The sequence below is a fragment of the Pinus tabuliformis genome, chromosome 3_1, assembly GCF_031772625.1.
Source record: "Pinus tabuliformis cultivar Carrire ecotype Pingquan chromosome 3_1, CPIR1, whole genome shotgun sequence".
In the NCBI taxonomy this organism is placed as follows: Eukaryota; Viridiplantae; Streptophyta; class Pinopsida; order Pinales; family Pinaceae; genus Pinus; species Pinus tabuliformis.
The window spans coordinates 615,620,140-615,639,510 of record NC_142301.1 but is presented as its reverse complement, the minus strand read 5'-3'; positions in this window follow the sequence as shown (position 1 = coordinate 615,639,510).

The following is a 19,371-nucleotide window of genomic DNA, read 5'->3' as shown; positions in this document are numbered from 1 at the left end:
TTGCATTGCCTATATGCTCTAGACAACTTCAATGATAAATCCTTTATCTTAGTTATAAGATCATTAATGGTTTCTTTGGATGCCTTAGACTATGATATTGTGGAGCCATTCAATTCTATTCTACAAGTAGGCTCCTCTAGCCACCTGCATGCGATGTAGGTCAAGATTAATTTGATATGGTAAGACAATTTCACATTGTTTAATATATCACTTCTCAAATATAAGGAAAATCATTGAGTCAATAGAGGAAATATAATGATTAGAAGCCTACATTATCTAACTTTTTATTTGAATTTCACATCATTTTCTCCTTCTTGTGCTCTTACAAGCACCATAAACTAACCTCAAAATTTTAAAATCACCTTAAACCCTAACCTTGAGAATGAAAGATAAATGTATTCAATATAACAAAAAAATTCTTCGCCTTTCTGCTTACACTCAAGTAGGGTTGTGATTACAGTGTCAGCTAGCCCCAAGAAAGCTCTACTCATTCTCATCCTACATTGGCCCTTCACTATAACCTTTTTCTCATGACAACCGACCAATGCATAGCTTGATCTCTACATAGCTTTTACAATTTTGTCCCTGGCTTGTCCTTGATTTGCTCTGCTAGTCCCTCCTCGTTTTCATATCTCTTATCCCCGACTAGTTGATGCATAAAAGCACCAATACCAACCTCGCCGTCATAATCCCCTATTTGGCGGCTCTCTAAAAAATTGAGTCTCCCTTATTCATTTTCACTACATGTGATTGTAGAGTCTCATGCCTTCTTAGATTAAAGCAATTTCTCAACTCCTTCAATGGTTTCCCCGAATTCTCCTTACCATGGCTCTAATATCACTTGTCACATATTTACCAGAGGGAGAGATAAATTTACTAGCAACAAAACACATAAGGTTTATCCTAGTAAATCCAATTCAAGAAAAACCAGCTAAGAAAATATTATATTAATGTCTGTTGTCCAAGCCTAGCCAAGCTCACCAAGTTTGCCTTCACTATTTACATTCCCGACACCCTTACAATCAAGACTTTCCAAGCCTTTTAAAGGCTTCGTTACATGCAATTCATGGGCACAAAACCATGGGCAACAAAAACCATGTGTCGAAAACCACCATTGTTGATTAACTTTGAATCTTTTACCAAGTCAAGTTTACCTAACATGAACACCTATGAACCCTTAGTACTAACGAGAGCTGACAGGTCCATCGAGTAATAGGAACATTCCTCTGAGTAAGAATTTATTGATCGAGCATTGCGCATTAGGATACCAAGAGGTGGACCTCTTTGCACCAGGTTGATCCCAAATCCTAACAAGACCTGAAACCTTGTTTATTTTCATAGGTACCTATCATCAACTAAGAGCATGTAGTGATAGATGTCAGCGTTCAAGAGTTAGAGAAAAGGAAAGGAATTTAGGGAATCTTTCGTGAAATGATCAAGCTCGATAAGTGGCCTTGACATAGCAAAAGCTTATGTGTCACTGATGTGGCATCTATGTCGGATGACATGGTGCCAATGTGGTGTCGATGTGGGATGACATGGCATTGATGTGGAAATGGGTGGCATTAATATGCCATTGACATGACATTAACATGGAGATGATGTGGCACTAACGTGGATATGACATGGCGTTGACATAGAGATGAAGTGGTAAGTGCTGTGGAGATCGAGATATTGGCTTATCATCGTATCAAGATGTCAGGAGATAGGCTATCGGGAGGTTTGGTACCCCATATTGGACTCTCCTCTTGATGCTAACAAAATACAAAAGTTTATTAGTTAAGGAGAGTGTTAGGCTTTGTTAATGACATCTCATTATTGTATTGAGCTGAACAAAGGGTGTATTTTGACTGTGTGGCTCGGGGTCTCGAGGGCTAGTACTAAAAAAATTTGAAATTCCATCAAGTGATGGAAGTTGACGAAGAGGTCAAGATCCATTATTTGATGGTCCAATGTCGAGTCAATCATAAATGGGCCATGATCGTTTATATGGTGAAAACATTGTTAAGAGGCCAAAATCTGATATACTTGCTAGTGGTCTAGGTTGGTGGACATGGATTATTGCAGGAGTAACATCCAAAGTTTGCCATGTGTTAGTGATGTGGCATAGAACAGATGTTGATGTGGCTTTGGAGGACAATCTTCAAGTGGGCATATCTTTGTGTCCAAGACTTGGATTTAGATGAAATTTATACCATTGAAAAGTCCTCGTTGAGCAGAAGATAATGACAATATCATAAATGTGATTTAAAGTAATGGAAGAAAGAAAAAAATTAATAACCACATCTTCATAATCAACATTAAAAATAAAATTTAAATGAACCCCATAACCCTAATCAAACATTAAACAATTAAATATATTACACCTATTATATATTTAAACACTTAAATATTCTATTCTTATTATCTCATGCTTACATTATGCTCATGATATCTTCTATTTGAAATATGCAAACTATTTCAAGATACTTAATCCTTGGTTTTACCCTATGAATATAATATTATTTTGTTTTTTAATGGTTAAAGAACGTTATACCTCTTTTGATAGGTTTGTGCCTCTTACTTTTGATATATTTGTGCCCCCCTAGATATGTTTGGAATGCACAAATTTAAGCAATTGTATAAGGAAACCGCTTATGGTTAAAAGCTCTTACTAATGCAGTTGTCTATAATGAGACTTTTTGGAAGCCTTTCCGGTAGGTTTTTCCGGTCAAAATCCGGCAGCAATTTATTGGAATCGCAAGTTTGAAAGTTAGTTTCTGCACAATCAAAGCGTCCCAGGGGTTTTCCAGGGTGCTGAATCCAAATATGCAGTTAAAAAACCATTTTAACTGCAACAAATCAAGATTTAACCTCAATTTCTTCCGCCGGATTTCGTCACCGGAATCTCCAAAAAGTCGCATTATAGACAACTCCCTTACTAATTACCAATAAATAACTAACATTTACTTATGTGTTTTCTAATACCTAAACCCTAACACCAAGACCCGAAGGTAGGGCAGCCTTTGCTAGCACAAACCCCAATATCAAGACCTATGGTGGGGTATCAATCCTTCATGAACGTCATCGCTGATTGTGATCGATACATGGTACCACACTCCTTACTCCCTACAATAGTCAACGCACGCTGCCACATTCTCTACCATGCTCTTACTGTGCACATCATTTCATGTCCTGCTTGTCGCTGGTTCACTAGGATTCATAGCGAGTGAAGCTGCGCAATTAATCAAAGTAAGTAAAGTATGAAATTTGTAAGTGTAGTACCGAAATTTGTCGAAAAAAACAATGAAAAGTTATACGGTAATTTTTTTTTTCAACTCAAGAGTAGTATTAGACAAAACCAGAAAACATGTGGGAACCAAACTTTTCCACCAAACCATTAAACCATATAATTTGTCAAAGAAAACTATGAAAAGTTATAAGGTAATTTTTTTTTCCAACTCAAGAATAGTATTAGAAAACATGTGGTAACCAAACTTTTCCACCAAACCATTAAACCATATTTTCGGAAATCTTTTATACTAGAGACTTAACGGAAAGAGCTAACCAGCCATCCCAGGGTATTTAATGCCCGGGGATATGCACGCCGGTTAACGCGATAACATGCGAAAGCCAAATTTAAATATTAACTAATATTTTGACTTTCGCTTGTTATCTGGCTAAGCTGAGTGCATATCCCCGGGCATTAAATACCCTGGGAATGACTGGTTAGCTCTTTCTGAGACTTAACAATCCATCTACCAATCAGCTGCATAACAGACATAACTTCGCTTTTTGAAGGTCATATCATTTCACATCCTTCTTGTTGGTACGTATTCAACACATAAGAATCTCGTGGCCAAGGACGATACTAAATTCATTCGTTGATATACGAGTTACGAGGAAATCGCTTAGGGTTAAAAGCATTCTTACTAACTACCAATAAATAACTAACATTTACTTATGTCTTTGCTAATACCTAAACCCTAATACCAAGACCCGAAGGTAGGGCCGCCTTTGATAGCACAAACCCCAATATCAAGACCTATCAAACCTTCATGAACGTCACCGCTGATTGTCATCGATACATAGTACCACACTCCTTACTCCCTACAATATTCAACGCACGCTGCCACATTCTCTACCACGCTCTTAATGTGCACATCATTTCATGTCCTGCTCGTTGCTGGTTCACCAGGATTCATAGCATCTGGGAGTCAAGCTGCGCAATTATTCAAAGTAAAGTATGAAATTTGTAAGTATGGTATCAAAATTTGTCAAAGAAAACAATGAAGTTATACGGCATTTTTTTTTTTCAACTCAAAAGTAGTATTAGGCAAAACCAGAAAACATGTGGGAACCAAAATTTTCCACCAAACCATTAAACCTTATAATTTGTCAAAGAAAACCATGAAAAGTTATACGGTAATTTTTTTTTCAACTCAAGAATAGTATTAGACCAGACAAGAAAACGTGGTAAGCAAACTTTTCCACCAAACCATTAAACCATATTTTCGAAATCTTTTATACTAAGACTTAACAATCAATGTACCAATCAGCTGCATAACAGACATAACTTCGCTTTTTGAAGGTCATATCATTTCACATCCTTCGGGTTGCTTCAACAAAATTCATAGCACCTGGGAGTGGACCTGCACAATTAGTCAAAGTAAACTGTGAATCGGGATAATGGAGAGCAACCAATCAATGCACCGATCACTTGCATTCATAAATATAAATTCGTTGTTGCTGCTTTGTCAGAATTCATAACATCTGGGAGTGAAGCTGCATAATTAATCAAGTAAATTGTGAATTGGGATAATGGAGGGTAAACAATCTGGCCGTTACTGTTATGTCACTGGTACTAATAGTGGCCGAGCCCAAGGGCGAGCGGCGAGGCCTCTGCCGAAGCGAGGGAGTATTAAAAAGCAGATATTTGCTTCCATTGGTTCATCATTTAAAAGGATGGGAGCAACTTTTGCAAAAAATGGCATGGCGATTTGTTGCTGCAGTGCTGGAAAGGCCACACCCATCTCCTCTGCGCTCGATTTACTGCGGGCTCTGCCACCACGAATTGCAGCCAATGTCGCAAAGGTTTTGTTTATGTACAACTCTTATTTTCAAAGAAGAACTATTTGCTCAGAAAACACGCACAAGGGACTCCGAGGGTCTGCGTGCTGTTGAATTGGAGTCTGGGCGATTGATTTTTTTTTTTTGCCCATTAGTATCAGTATTGTAGGTTGTGTTCTATGAAGATGAGGTTTTTGAGTTGAATAAATGTTGATGTGGGTTTAGTTGTATAATGATATTTTTTGAAGGATTTTTTTTTTTGTAAGTTTGGTAGTATTACGTCATCATGTCCAATATATTATTTTTAATATCAGAAAGAGAATGTTTAACCATTGAATCACAGTCTATCCAAGATCCAAGATCCTTGAACACAGAATTTTAAAATATGTAAATGATATGATATAAAAACATAGTATGATTTTTAAAATGGCTAAGCTTTTAATGTAACTTGTGCTTGAGGGTTATTTAAGAAGTAGTTTCAAAATTTCTAATTTAATTAGTAATTTCATTTTTTTTTTAATCTTACATATTTATTGAGGTGTTTTATTCATATTATTTAGATTTTTAAATTAATATTGTATAAATTAAGTTTATTATATATTTTTTTATTCCTACATATTTATTGAGGTGTTTATTCATATTATTTAGATTTTTAAATTAATATTGTATAAATTAAGTTTATTTTATGGATAGGTGTGTTTTATTTAAAATGTGTTTTTTAACGATTTTAATTTAATTATTTGGTGGGTGGTAAAAATTTAACTATCATGAAATATATTGGAATATTCATAATATTATTTATAAATTAAAGGTTAAGATTTATCTTCAAATTAATTATGCTATTTTAATTAATTACTTTTAAATTAATTAATTAAAAATGTCATATCAACACATGTCATATTGATTATGTGGTACTGGTATATCATGGTATGGTATTGTAAGAAGAATAATTTACAAATGAATAATCTGCATGATAAAGTGGAGATAAATCCCCATAATTAAAATATTGTTGCATGCTTTTTAATTTGGTTAAAAATATCTTTACACAATTTTTATATATGTTTAACTAATATATTAAATTTAATAACAATGATGATGATGACGATGTCATTATTATTTTGAACTAATAATAATAATAATTTAAAATAAAACTATAATTTAATTAATTTTTATATCAAAGATTGAGATTTATATAACTATACTAATAATATTTAATTTGAAAATATATATTAATAAGAATAACATACAAATAATTGAAAAAAAAATGTTTTTAATTGTACTATAATAAGTTAATAATTTTCCAACCCAAAATTTTAAAATAAATCCATGTGAAATAACTGAATAATGTTTATAAGACAATTATATTGTTTAAATTAAATCCCTGTGAAATAATTGAATTTAATGTTTATAATACAATTATATTGTTTTTTATTTTAGTTTTGACTTTCAATTAGTTTAGAATTTTTTTTTTCAGGCAGAAAAAAGCAAAATTTCATTTATATCAGAAATATAAATATTATACAAAGAACAACTCCTCTAGACCAGAAACGCATAAAAACCTTTACCCCAGGCACGGGCCAGGAGTAAAAACAAAAAGGATCCATATATAAAGTCCAAAACAGCCCATCGACGCAGCATAGGCCAGAATAAACAGCATCATGACAATCTCCATATCAATCTCCATATCAAACCTAGGAATATTTTGGCATAGCAACAACGTATGCCACGACAGAATCAACCAAAACAAGCCAAAGAAACAGCTTGGTTGACAAATCTCCAAGCCACACCAGGAAAGACTATGGCAGACAACGCAGCCCACAAAGAGCACCAAAATCCAAAAAAAATCCGAATCTGACGACCAAAAAAACAAAAAACAAAAAAAAGAGGGACCATCGCCAGGGAAATGGAGGACTATAAGAGGAATCAAATATGTATTGAGACTCGTGGTTTAAAATACATTAGAAATCTCGTGGCCAAAGGACGATAATAATTTATTGTGTTGATGTACAAGTTACAGTTTGCGCCTTTTTCCTTTAAATTAGTTTGTATTGATTTATTCAACACATAAGAATCTCTGGCCAAGGACGATACTGAATACTTTCGTTGATATATGAGTTATAATTATGTTTTTTGTGTGTGTGTGTAATTTGTTTGTATATAATTAATTTAGTTTGTATTTATTTATTTTGAAGAAGTGTATTTATTTTTATCAAAAGCAAGAATATAAGTTAGGTTAATAAATTTAAATAAAAATAATTAGTTAGGTTAATAAATTTATATTAAAAAAATGAAAATTGTTAATTATTTTTATTTATATTATAGAATATATTTATAGATTATAAATTATGTTAAGTGTAGGTTTTTATTTTGAATATTCTATAAACATAAAAGTTAATTAAATAATTACTTTATTACTATTATTACAGTATAGATTCATTTTAAGCATAGATCTAGCATGTTTTAAGAGGGATTAAATCTCTTCAAGTGAAAACCTTTTAGAGTGCAAAATTTGAACTCCTCCTCTCTCTACTAGTATAGATCCATCTTAAACACAGATCAAGCATTCCTTGAGAGGGAATAAATCTCTTAAAGTGAAAACTTCTTTTAGAGTGCAAAATGTGATCCAAATCTCTCTCTCTCTCTCTCTCTCTCTCTCTATATATATATATATACACACAAACACAATGTTTAAATTGTATTTTTTAATGTTATATAGAGTACATAACTTAAACTTGTAAGTCCAAAAATTATTTATTGGATTTTAGGTAAAATAGAAAAAAAATTGTACGAAAAAAGAACAAATTGTAAAATAGTGAAACTACTTCAAAGGGTTTAACCATAAAAACTTATTATTGCAATTGTTTTATATAATATATATACAATTTTTTTAAACAATATATCATTCATAGTTAACATTAAAAATATTTTACATAATATGTGCATTGAAACCATTTATCTATGGACTACATTGTCCATATTAAATGGTTTGTTTTGTTTTAATATATTTTGAAGTATATGTCAATATTATTTGATCCTATATATTAAAATATTTTATTGATGACTCACATTAATTTTTTTTATTATTATGAATATGTTTAAATGTCACACCTATCTTGTATTATTCTTATTATGAAGTACTTGATATATTTTTTTTAACTTCAATTACTTTCCTTTTTTTGGTCATTTAATATTTTTTTTATATATAACATTAAAATATTTTATTTTAACATGTTCTTTCTATATATTAATATGTATGAATTTGATATCAATAGTTAACATTGATATTCAAATAGTTAATTTAAATTCTATATTTTTAAAAAGTATAAGGTTTAAACATCTTTTTCACACTTTTTTTGTCATAATTTGTAATTACTTTATGTTTTTTAAAAGTTGATATGAAATTATATTACATCATGTGGATATCAAAATATTTTTACCACATTGGATTGTAATCTCAACAACAAATCAAGTGACCATAGTGATGTTGGGATTATTGATGTGTTCTAGTGATTTTAATTAAAACCAGCTAAGCATGCATATTCATTTTTGTTATTATCGATATTGTTTTTCTATTTAGAGAATATTTTATTTTTATTTCACGTGTCAACTCTAGGCTGAGCATGGATGTAATCACGCATCATCTTCATCCTCATACTAACAAGACTCAAACCCCATCTACTATTAGAGAGATACTTGTCGTCAACGAATGGTAGGCAGTGAAAGATGTCAAGTTTTGGGAGTTGAGGAAAATGCAAGGAATTATGTAAATTTCTCCTTAATTCGCCAAGCCCAATAGGGGGCCCTAACATCGAAAAATCTAATTTGTTGTTAATGTGGCATTGATGCACAATGATGTGGTGTTGATGTGGTATCAACGTTGGATGTCATGGTAATGATCTAGTGTAGAAATGACACTGATGTGGAGTTGTTGTGGTGATGAAGTGGTACTGATGTGGCACTAACATGAAGATGAAGTGTAAAGTGATGTGGAGATTGGGATATCAGATTATCAACATATTGTGATGTTGGGAAATTGCATATCAAGAGGTTTGGAACCATGTATCTGATCGACCAAAGACTTGACCAAAATGCACTCAGGAATTTGTTGTCCCGATCTGAGACAATGGACTGTGGGATCCAAAAGTGTACCCACACTCGCTCAAAGATGAGCTTAGCAGTGGCCTTTGTTGTGATACTCTTCTTGCAGGTTGCCATGATGGCCATCTTAGAGAATTCGTTGACAACCACGAAAACACAATCGTTGTCATGCTTAGTAGAAGGAAGGCTCGACATGTAATCCATGGAGACAGATTCCCAAGGCCGACTAGGAGTAGGTAGAGGAGTATACAGGATTTGCTTCTTAATGGTTGGTGTGGCAATGACACAGGCGGTGCAAGATCTAATGTACTTCCCAACATCCTAACGAAGTTTCAGCCAATAAAAATGCTTCTGCAATACTGCCACTGTTTTCTCTACTTCGAAATGTATAGCAACCTGAATGTAGTGCGCCTCCCAAATCATCTTGGCAAACTTGCTTGAAGGAACACAAATGTGTCCCAAGTGGCATAACAGTGCATCCTGAAGGTGAAAATTTGGAACCTTCTTCCCTTCCAGGAGTGTCTGGTATGTGTTGTCGAATTCTGGATCACTCTTATAAAGATGCAACCACCCCGATGTCTTGTGCCCACAAGAGTCGAGCACATTGATCAACGCCATGACCGGTGGTCGGGTGAGGCAATCAGAGACATTATTGATGCTTCCCTTCTTACACATAATGTTCAAATGAAACTGTTGCGGGTAGGTGGACCATTTCTGATGGCAATCATTCTGCAACTACCCTTGTGTCTGTATGAACTATAGGGGTCGGTGGTCTATGTGGATGATCGTTTCCTTCCCCAGAATGTAATGCTTGTTGGGTTGTGTTATATTCTTTCCACGACTAGCCCACGTAGTTAACAGGGGGGTTAGAGGGGGGGCCGGAGCCCTCTTCGTTGCGCTGATTGTGTAGTGGGGAGGGGTCACAAGGGGTTTGAGGCATACCCGTAATGGGGTCTGGGGCAATGCCCTAGAAAATTTTGGTTTTGGACCCTATGTTAGGTTGGGCGGACCCACCTATGGTTTTGTGCATGATTTTCGCACATGTTTTTTGGACGCGATGGTTTTTGTCCATGGTATTGGATGCTTCGGCATGTATAAATATGTATTATAACATTGAAAGGAACATAATGAAAAATCAAGTTGGTAGTCCCGGTTTTGGGATCTAAGGGAAAATCTCTGTGTATATGTGTTTTATGTGTTATGCTCTCGCATTGTTTATTTTTTGTGTTTTAGAATTCCTATGCAGGTAATTTCTGTACAGGGTTAAAACCTACATTTGGTATCAGAGTTGTTTTGGCTTCAAGGGGACGCCTTTGTTGCTGAGGGGTTTCGCTCAGGCCTGTGGTAGACCCTGTTCAGTGGGAGATCTGCGAGATCAATTTTGGTGGTAAAAGAAGATGGTGAGTAGTGGAAAGATAGAGATTGAGAACTTTAATGGTCAGAGTTTTGAGTTGTGGAAACTCAAGATGGAGGATCTGTTGGTGGATAAAGATCAGTGGATCGCGGTAGATCCGAGTACTAAAACCTACGAGAGTGTCCGATAAAGAATGGAAGAAGTTGGATCGGAAGGCAAAATGCACAATACGATCGTGTGTCTCAGATTCAGTATTGCTGAATGTATCAGGGGAAGCTACAACGAAGGCTCTGTGGGACAAGTTAGGGACTTTGTACCAATGTAAGTCTCTGGTGAATAAACTGTTCTTGTGGAAAAAGTTGTATAACCTGAGGATGAAAGATGGAGACTCGGTGACAGAGCATTTGAACGCATTTTATACTATGGTAAGTCAGTTAGCATCTATTGATATTAAAATTTCAGATGAAGATAAGTGCATCAGTTTGTTGTGTTCTCCACCAGATCCGTGGGATAGTTTGGTTATTTCAATCGGTAGCAATGCAACTGCCTTGCAGTTTGATGAAACAGTCTCAGCCTTGCTGACGAAGGAGATGAGACGGAAAAATATGGAGAGCACTTGAATGGTGATGCCTTGATTGTACGAGGACGGTCCCAGAACAGAAACAAAAATAAGTCATCGAGTGGGAGATCTAAATCTCCAGGAAAACCTGTAAAGGTGGTGTGCTGGAAATGCGAAAAGGAAGAGCACTTCAAAAGGGACTGTAAATCTAAAGCTCCTGATAAAGGAAAGGGATCTAATGATGCTCCTTCTGTAGAGGTGAAAACCACCTCAGATGAAGGTGGGGATGTGTACTTGGCTTCTTCAAGTACACACTAGATCATGAGGCATGGTTGATTGACTCAGGTGCATCCTTTCACTTCACTCCCCATAGAGAGTGGTTCTGCGAGTATGAGAACTACGATGGTGGTGATGTCTTCTTGGGGGATGATAGGAAGGCTAGAATCATTGGTCGCGGAAAAGTAAAGTTGAAGTTTCAAGGTGGAAGGGCTAGAACACTTCCGAGTGTTCTACATATTCCTGCATTGGCTAGAAATATGATTTCTGTAAGAAAGTTGGATGATGCATGTGTAAAGACAGTGTTCGATAAAGATAACTCCAAGATGGTTTGGGGAGCACTGGTATTGATGCGGGGAGTTCGGATTGGAACTCTGTACAAACTGCAAGGTAGCACTATTGTTGATGGGTGCAACAGTTCTATGGTTCCTGAAAGTGGAGCTGAAAATATAGTGGTCTCTGGAGAGAAGACCATGTTTTGGCATCAAAGGCTTGGACATATTGGAGAGAAGGGGCTTCGAATACTTCATGATAAAGGTATGGTAGAAGGTATGAGTAATAGCTCTCTGGACTTTGATTTCTATGAAAATTGTGTATATGAGAAGCAGAATCGAGTGAGTTTCCCCTCTGGTGGTAAGAGGGTGAAACAGATATTAGAGCTTGTACACAGTGATGTGTTTGGACTTGTGAAAGTTCCATCACTGGGTAAGTCTGTGTACTATGTATCATTTATAGATGACTTCTTAAGGAATACATGGATATATTTCCTTAAAAAGAAATCTGAAGTCTTTGACAGGTTTAAAGAATTTAAGGCTCTGGTGGAAAACCAGACAGAGAAGAAGATAAAGGTGCTGAGGACAGATAATGGTGGAGAGTTTTGCAATAAGGAATTTGAAGAATTCTGTAAGAAGTATGGTATAGCACGACAGAAGACTACTCCATATACACCTCAGAAAAATGGAGTTGCAGAAAGAATGAACAAGATGTTGATGGAGAGGGCAAGAAGCATGCTCAGTGGTGCCGGGTTAGGACAGGAATTCTGGGCAGAGACGGTGGAGACAGCATGTTACCTGATCAACAGATCACCTTCATCAGTGTTGGAGGATAAGACTCCACAATAGGTATGGACTGGTAAGAAACCCTCTCTTTCACATCTGAGGGTATTTGGATGTGATGCATATGTACATCTCCCAAAGGAGAAACAAACCAAGTTGGATAGTAAATCTGAAAAGTGCATCTTTATTGGGTATAAGGATGGTTTAAAGGGTTATAAGGTTTGGAACCCAACAACAAGGAAGGTTGTGTATAGCCGAGATGTGGTGTTCAGAGAGGTGAAAGATGTTATTAAACATGAAGTCCAACCAAAGATCCTGAGAAGATAGAGTTTGAGCTAAAGGAGGAAGAATCAGACTCTATAGCAGAGGAGGAATCAGAAGATGAAGAGCCACAAACTTTGGGTGTAAGAAGATCAGTTCAAGAAAGAAGGCGGCCAGAAAGGTATAGTCCATCTGCTTTCTGTTCAAATGTTGCTTTATCTATTACTGATGATGATCCCAGAACTGTGAAGGAAGCAGTAGATTCAGAGGATGGAAAACTCTGGAAAGAGGCCATGGTTGATGAAATGGCATCTTTGCACACAAATGAGGCTTGGGATCTGGTGGAGTTGCCGGCTAGAAGGAAACCCATTGGCAACAAATGTGTGTTCAAGAAGAAGACGGGTGCAGAAGGAAAGGTGGAGAAATACAAAGCTCGGTTGGTAGCAAAAGATTATTCCCAGGTGTCGGAAATTGATTTTGGTGATATTTTTTCTCTTGTTGCCAAGGTAACTTCTATTAGGTTACTTTTATCTGTTGCTGTTGCTTTTGATTTTGAGGTAGAACAGATGGATGTGAAGACAACATTTCTTCATGGGGATCTGGAAGAGGAGATCTACATGAAGCAACCTGAAGGCTTTGCGGTGAAGGGTAAGAAAGAACTGGTATGCAAGTTAAAGATGTCTCTGTATGGGTTAAAACAATCACCAAGGATGTGGTATCAGAAATTTGATACATTTATACGGGGACTTGGATTCACGAGAAGAAAAGCATATCACTGTGTGTATTTTAAATTAATTGGTGACCGTGTTATTTATTTGGTCTTGTATGTGGATGATATGTTGCTGGTTGGAAATGACAAAGAAATTATCCAGGATTTGAAGATCCAATTGTCCTCCAAATTCGACATGAAAGATCTTGGTGCTGCAAACTATATTTTGGGCATGGAAATTAAAAGAGATCGGGCAAAGAGGAAGCTCTGGTTAAACTAGAGGAAGTATGTCGAGACAATACTGCAGAGGTTTAATATGCAGGATAGTAAACCGGTGAAGGTTCCTATTCCTGTAGGTGTAAAGTTATCTGCTGAACAGTGTCTCAAGACACAAGAAGAGGAAGAGGATATGTCCCGTGTTCCATATGCAAGTGCAATTGGTAGCCTGATGTATGAAATGGTCTGTAATAGACCAGACATTACACATGCAATGGGAGTATTGAGCAGGTTTATGTCAAAACCAGGGAAGGAGCATTGGACAGCAGTGAAGCGAGTTTTTAGGTATTTGCGTGGCACTAGTGATTATGGTTTGTGCTACCAAGGAAGACCGGGATTGGACAGAGCTTTGGATATTCGTGGCTTTGTTGATGTAGATTGGGTTGGAGATTTATATTAGAGAATATCTACAAGTGGGTATGTGTTTAACCTATTTGGAGCTGCAGTCAGTTGGATGAGTAAGAAACAATTTGTAGTGGCACTATCAACTACAGAGGCAGAATACATGGCAGCCACTCATGCAAGCAAGGAAGCAATTTGGTTGCAGAGATGGTGTTCAAGTATGGGGTTAGTACAGGGAGCTATAAGGATAGACTGTGACAGCCAAAGTGCAATTTTCGTGGCAAAGAACCTTGCTGATCATTCAAAGACAAAGCACATTGATGTTCAGTATCACTTTGTGAGGGATATGATAGAAGACAAAAGGGTGTTGCTGGTAAAGATGGACACTCTGAAGAATATTGCAGATGCATTGACAAAATCTATGAGCTCTGAGAACTTCTCTTGGTGTAGAGAGACAATGGGCGTTTCAGGGTTGGAAAAATGACTAAGCTCTCTTGTGGCCCCCTCTGGAAAGAAAACAACAAGTGGGAGAATGTTGGGTTCTGTTATATTCTTTCCACGACTAGCCCACGTAGTTAACTAGGGGGTTAGAGGGGGGGCGGAGCCCCCTTTGTTGCGCCGATTGTGTAGCGGGTAGGGGTCACAGGGGGTTTGAGGCGTACCCGTAACCCCACTTTATGGGGTCCGGGGCAGCGCCTCAGAAAATTTTGGTTTTGGACCCTATGTTAGGTTGGGTGGACCCACCTATGGTTTTGTGCATGATTTTCGCACTTGTTTTTTGGATGCGATGGTTTTCGGTCCATGGTATTTGATGCTTCGGCATGTATAACTATGTATTATAACATTGAAAGGAACATAATGAAAAATCAAGCTGGTAGTCCTGGTTTTGGGATCCAGGGGAAAATCTCTGTGTATATGTGTTTTATGTGTTATGCTCTCGCATTGTTTATTTTCTGTGTTTTAGAATTCGTATGGAGGTAATTTTTGTACAAGGTTAAAACCTACAATGCTTCCATTGACGACAAGCCTGCACAATGGAATACATTTCTTTATCGTAAGTGGGGTACTTTCGGACTGTGTCTGAAAGTGTCTCACTATGGTAAGCCACCGGATGCCCATGTTCAGTAAGAACCGCACCAATAGCATAGTCGGAGGCATTTGTCTCAACCTCAAATGGTTGTTGTAGGTCTGGTAATTTGAGAACTGGTGCAGAACGGAGGCGATTCTTCAACTCAAAGAGTGCTTTTTGTTGGGTTACAGACCAAAAAAACTTTGCAATTGCTTTTGCTCCACCCTTGGTGACTTGACTTAAAGGCCAAGTTATATGAGAGAACCCCAACACGAACTTATGGTAGAAGTTGGCAAGATCCAAAAAGCTACGGAACTCTGTTAGAGTGGTTGGGGCTGGCCAATCCCGAATAACTTGTATCTTGGAGGGATCCACATGTACACCTTACTCATCAATTATATACCCCAGATATTGAACCTGGATCAGGCCAAAGGTGAATTTCTGCAAGTTAGCACACAACTTGTGTTGTCGTAGGGTTTGAAGGACCCGCTGAATATGGTGGAGGTGCTCGTCCCAACTCTGGCTGAATATTAAGATCTCATCTCAATACGCCACTATGAATGCATTGGTGAAGGGTTGCAAGATGTTGTCCATCAGTATCATGAAGGTTGCAGGTGCATTCGTTAATCTGAACTGCATGATCAACCATTCAAAAAGACCCTTCTTGGATTTGAAGGCAGTCTTCCACACATCAGAGGGTTCGATAGACACCTGGTGATAACCTTACTTCAAGTAAATCTTGCTGAAATATTTTACCCCCTTAAGCTGGTCAAGAAGGTCATCAATCCGTGGGATTGGGTAATTATTTCAGACAGTGATCTTGTTCAACACCCGGTAGTTAATACAGAGCCTCCATATCCCATCCTTCTTCTATAACAATACAATCGACCTCCCACAAGGTGATGAGCTTGGCTTGATGTGCCCTTTCTGCAATAGTTCCTGAATATACCTCCTCATCTCATCATTATCCAGAACAGAGCGCCAATAGATCGACCCATTGGGCAGCAGCGTGCCTGGGGTCAGATTGATGGAGTGCTTGACCTGACAGTGCAAAGGTACCCTTGTAGGTGAGGTGAAAATATCCTTGTACTCCTCCACAACCTTTTCCATCTGTTGTTGTTGTGCAGAGGAGCCCTACCTGGAAGCCGTGGCCACAACCTTATTCTTGCCCTGAGGGCGAATCATAAGGAAAACAAATTTCCTGGTCTGGGAAATGATCTTACTGCATTGCTTTGTAGTGATCAAAGAGATGGCAGTAGGTGGGGCTACCTCCAGTATCCTGTACAACTTGTTGGCCAAGGTAATAATCACAGAGCAAGGTCTAGACTCATATACAACATGTCGCTTCCACAAGTATGGTTGTCCTAACAATACATCACAAACTTTAAGAGGAGAAACATCAAACAGTACCTCATCCGTGAAGGGTTTGATGCGTAGGGAAGGTGACACTACTGGTTGACGCGAAGATCTCGTCCTTGGTGAAGCCACCCGATGGTGCACGAATGTGGATGTGTTGTAGTCTTTAGGCCCATTTTCTTCATGCCCTCTACTAAAATGAGGTTCTTTTGGCTCCCGCTGTTGACAATGAACTACAGCGAAGAACCCTTCACCCACATCTGTAAGTGGAAGAGGCGTTCCCCCTTCTCTGGATCTTGAGGCTCAATCTTTTGGATCTTAGTGGTGGCCACAGTGGCACTGGGCTCCGCACCAATGATCTGCTTCCCTTTGTTAGTTCCCTTATCAGGTTTTGATTCAGAGTCGTAACATGCGTCCAATTTAGAAGCCCTCAACTTGGCCACTAATGACTACTTGGCTTGACACTCACTTGTATCGTGAGTGGAGCTCTTATGGAACTCACACCATTTTCCTGTGTCCTTCTTTGTCTTCGTGGTGTTTTTCTTTACTTGCAGCTTCTGCAGGTTGTCCTGGGTAGCCCCGCCTTGGCTTGGTGCTTTGTTTTGTGGTTTGCGGGCACTTTTTCCTTGCTTCGGATTCGCGGATCCAACTTCCCGCTTCTTCTTTTGAAACTTCTGCTCAATCTTGACAGCGTACCAATACGTCCTGCCGAGCGAGGAAATGTCCAGGAACTCCATCTCATCCTGGATGTACCTGTGTAGACAGCCACAGTACTTGAGCAACAAATGTTGCTCAGTATCCTTGATACCCAGCTTCGTGCGAAGGCTATGGAAAATAATTTGTGAATTCCAACACATCTTGGTCCCTTCCGTGTCGTAGCATGGTCCACTTTATGTATTTATCTTCATAGCTCTCAACAGGGTAATATTGTTCCTTAATGGCATCTCAAAAAGAATCCCTAGTGGGTATGGCTGAAAACAACGAGGGTTCACTCTCATCCTTTTGTTCACAGTAAGTTTCCCACCAATCCTTGACATGTGGGGAGGCTTTGAGAAGTGAAAAAGTAATCCTTTCTCGATTGGAAAAGTCATTAACTAAAAAAATATCCTTCCAACAGATTTAACCATTTATCTACGACATCTGCATTTATCAGGCCTTCAAATATGAGAACATCAAAGTTAGCTTGTACCTTAAAAGGAGTGGCGCCTCCAAAGTGGCTGCTGGATGAAGATGCATCACCTGTGGGTAGTCGTTGAAGGATCCGGGCAAAGTTATCCATCATCACGTCCCTCTGTCGCTCGAGGGCTTCTTCGATCAACATTTTGAAAGGATCTCTTGCCCCCTCGTATTTATTTTCTTCTTTTGTGGGAGGTCGTCGAGTTTTGCGAGGTTGATCTTGCAACGGTTCAACCAGATCGAGCTCTAACTCATTATACCCTAACTTCGTTGGGGACATGCAAAGAAAAACAGAGAAAGAGCAAATTGCTTTGATACCACTGATTCGAACTTAAACAGGAACACAATAACTTACAAATATAATCATAAATACAGAGATGCAATAAAAAAACACTTCATTCCATTAATGGAAAAATACTGAACTATGCTTACAAAGGGAATTGAAATAAGATAGATTGAGCGATGCTATCTTATCTATGAGAAGAGATGTGGCAGATACATGCCTTTGAACTGTGTTACAATGAGGCTCAAAGGCCTATTTATTATTGAGAGACAATGGAAAACCGTAAACATCCAAAAACCTAACTGTTAGGTTCCTATACCAATAGGAGTCACAATTTTGAATGGCTGAGATTAAACCTGTAATATGTACATACCTTTGCTTTCTACAAATGTTTTCCATATTCAAAAAATAAAAAATGTAAAGAGGGTATGTCCTAAAAGAAAAATCAAAGGACAAAAATAATAAAAAAAGGTCAAAAAAGATGAAAAATCTGAACCCCAAGAAAGAAAAAAGACCATGAAAGTTTGCAAGTCAAAATGCCACTACTATTTACATTTTGTATAAAATAAATGATTGTGTGCAGTTTGTAACCTATGCCACAATCCACGATATTCAAAATATTTAAACTTGGCTATTTCATGTTTCCAATTTCATGCTTATAGTTAGAGAATGAAAATCTGACCAAACAGTGTAATCTTGGCAGATAAGCAGATTAGGTAGAATAAATAAAAAGGAGCTCAATTGTTTAATCTGAGCCCTTGGATGTAATAAGGTTAGACTTAGTTAGATTACTATTGTAAAAGAAAGCAATTTTTTTGATAAGGGTTTGCTAGTTTAAACGCACCCTACGAAAGAGAAGTAAAAATGGTAGGATGAGTAGATGGGTAAGTAGTAGAAAGGTTGCAGAATTGTGATGATTGTTAGACAAAAGCATATTTATCACCCTCATCATGAAAATTCCAAGTATTAATGAGCAATTGGACATGCATCAAGTCCACAAAGTCAATTGATTAATTTCCCTCACTCATTACACCTTTCACTTAACTAATTTCCAATGAAAAGTCTTAAGTACCCAAAATCTTAAGTCAAAGGGGCTCAGAGCATTTCTCTGACTTCTGGAGGGACTGGACCCTCGACCCAATGACTTATAGGTCATAAGTACTAAAATTCCCCCCACAAACATTACCCCCCTTCACTCTCCCTCATTTTCCCAAACAAATCCCTTTTCCTAAGATAAAACACCATTTTTCCTAAGGAAAAGCAATTACTCCCATGTAAACCCTTTTTCCTAAAAAACCTCAAAAATACTTTAAGCCTAAGTCATAATGTTTTTATGTGAAAAGAAAATAAGTTTCAAATACACATTATACTTAGCGCTAATCCATTTTCTGCAATGTTCATATTAACTTCTAATTCTATTAATTCCCAAAAAATAACCCTTTTCCTCTATGTGTTTAATAAATCCCTTTAATAATAATACCCCATCCCCAAAGTTTGAAATATAAACT